Source organism: Primulina eburnea, chromosome 9 (genome assembly GCF_022965805.1).
Source record: "Primulina eburnea isolate SZY01 chromosome 9, ASM2296580v1, whole genome shotgun sequence".
NCBI classification, from domain to species: domain Eukaryota; kingdom Viridiplantae; phylum Streptophyta; class Magnoliopsida; order Lamiales; family Gesneriaceae; genus Primulina; species Primulina eburnea.
In genome coordinates, this window is record NC_133109.1 from 27,106,075 (window position 1) to 27,109,055 (window position 2,981).

A 2,981-nucleotide genomic window follows, 5' to 3' on the forward strand; every position below is an offset into this window, starting at 1 on the left:
TATTATATGACATATGATTGGATTGATTTGATTGGATTGGATTGGAATACGTGTCTATGTGCCTATTTGATGATTTGATGTGGCATACATGACATTGAGATTTGAGTATCGATGTATAAAATAAATGTTTTGTTAACACACATCATTTTATGCATACATCGATACATGACATGCACGTTGAGCTATGATCCTTGGATACCCTGATATGATTTGATTGGATTCCGGGGTTTGTGAACACAATCGCTATGCCGGTATTATATGACCCGTAAAGCATAGACAATTGTGGCCCCATATGATTGGATATGAGATGTGGGATTGACGACGCTTCGTCGACGTTGTCATATGTGTATTCCCATATCGGCCGGTGTGCCAGCTCGAGCATTGATTTGATTTGATAGCGATTCGATTGATTCTGACATGTGCTCAGTGGATGGGCATTTGACCTGATACCTCCACGACATACATGCATTGCATACCATATATCATTGTTTAGATATCTGTGGTATATATGATTGGTTGTTCCATACGGAGTTTTGCTCACCCCCAAGGGGGGCTGTTGTTGTCTTTGTGTGTGGACAATGACAGGTACTCCAGGATATCAGGAGACCGGAGAGGGTACTTCTGGAGGGAGTCACTGTTGAGTTGAGGTTTTATATGTTGTTCCCAGTATATATGTATATGTATCTATATACCGGGGCATGTCCCGAGGATATGAGTTGTTTGTATGTGATTGGTTTTGATTATGTGTGGGCGTGTTTTATGATTCGAATTTAGATACTATTTTTAGTATTTCAATATCAGAAGAGATATTTTGGGCTCATTGTAAAGAAATTTTAAACTCGTTTTCCGCTGTGATTACTTAACCCTAATCAAATTGTCTTGTAATAACGATTAGGAGCTAAGGGCCCCACACTTCGCCTTCCATGACCACGCTCCGCGCTATTGCCCCGATTCCAGATTTTTGAAATTCGGACGATCCAATCTCAATGCACAAATCATTTAGCTTATCTAGTGCAATCCAAGCGAGAAATACAGTATCTAATCGTGGATCAGATTTGACGATCAAGAGGAGGAAGATCCATTCATAGTTATACATAAGAAGAACCATCTCCGTTAACCCGAGACTGATTTGTGTCCAACTTGATATATGTGCATGAATAATAACTAAACACCATATGAATATTAAATAAACATACGACGTCCAAGGATAGTTTCAATTGTCGAAACAAAAAAAAAATGAAACTTCTACTAAGTCTTGAGTGCGAGAAAACCGTGCCTCATCACCAATGATAAGAAATACCTATCGGGCTAAGAAATAGAATTGTTTGTCTTCACCTCTAAAACATGTTATTCCCCTGTTCTTCCTTGGGTACTAGATCTTCCGTCCGTAAATGCAAAATATCTCATTAACATTTTTTTGTCTCAAGTTTAACAGCTCCACTCTCTCCATTCACCAAGATAGATTGAGTTCCATGTTCATTACTAACTGCCCTGAGGATGAAGCTTAACTTGTCACTCAATTGTCATCGATAATTTTCACATGTGTGATTATTCTGCCAAATATGAACCTGTAACAGTTATCTGCAACTGCAAAAATATGCGGACTTAGCACTCCAAAGCCAGCCCCTTTGTACTGCTCCATCATATGGACATCATACAAATGTGGCAAGCTGCGAAAAGGATCGACTGCTATTAAAATATTCCCAGTGTAAATCTGGACACATTTTTGTAGTCATTAGCCATATCTTTAAGAATCAATATCAATAGATTTGTTTGTCATTTTGCACAAAAAATTCTCCAGCGATCGGATGTCTAAACTTACATATATTTCATTGGCACGAAACAGGACGCAAGGTAATACAAGACTCCTGGATCGTGGAGGTAAGCTAACTTGGGCATATCATCAACCCTAGCAGGGGTAGCTTCCATGCCTTTCGGGTATATACTGGAAATAGCTGAAACTATCTGAAAATGGAAGTGGCTCAACTGTTCAATTTAGGTACTTTCTAATGTCGAAAGATGGACATGTCAAATGTTTCTAAACAAGTTAGCATTTGATTCTGTTACAGACTATAATCCATCCACCTTTTATTGTTTTTTTTTTTATCTATTCTGTGTTTTCTCAAACTGAGCTCATGCATGATTCAGTACTATTCAATTCATTCACCGCGTTTTCTACAAGTTCTTGCACATAACCTGATGAATATATCATCAGAGAGCATTATGACTTTTGCAGTCTAATAAAACTTCAGATTTCATGTGATGATATAGAATCTTTATCAAGAAACTGCATATTTGTGTTTTATTTGTAACGTGCTATGACCTCAAAGAAATTTATCACTTTAGAACGTAGAACTGCTAAGGCTGTTAAGGTATACCTAAAGATTCTTTGTCAATTAGAAGGGTACAGCTTATGAACTTTTTGCATACTTACATATGGTTCTACCCGAGTCGGAGAACTGATTTGCATCATCAACTGAATATAAATAAAAAATGTAATTGAAGTGGAATGTTAAATAGGACTTACAGTCTTCCCATTAGAAGTAACTATGTTGTTCCTTTGATATATACAACTTCTCCATTGATCCTGGCGACTTCGGTGTCCTCAGCCCAGACATTGGTTCCAACGATGATGTTTATGGGAGTTCCCTGAATCATTGCAGAAGCAGAAGCAGAAGCCAACATTGATCATTAGTTATGAAAGAATTGAAAAATGTATATAAAAACGACTATAGGATCAACCTAAACTCAACATTTTAATCAAGCTATATGATCACTGAGTTCAGAATAATAAGATAATGATTGTTGTTTTTTGTTGTCTAGGTAGGGTGAGAAATATTAAGAAATGTGATGGCTATGAGAATTGTAGAGATAAAAGAAATGTGTTTGTAAGCATGCCAAAACCAGAGGCCATGAAGGTGATGAAAACACAAAAGCAAAAGGCAGACAGCCCCCAACCTTTTGCCAACTTCTCTTTTGTG

General features: G+C 37.4%; 1 long non-coding RNA gene across 1 annotated transcript; it reads left to right on the top strand.

Annotated features, from left to right (window-relative positions):
- Positions 1 to 1,167: 1,167 nt before the first annotated feature.
- On the top strand, positions 1,168 to 2,981 carry LOC140840474 (uncharacterized). Its single transcript, XR_012120001.1, has 3 exons — positions 1,168 to 1,708; positions 1,847 to 1,999; positions 2,824 to 2,981. It is a non-coding gene; the product is annotated as an uncharacterized lncRNA (long non-coding RNA).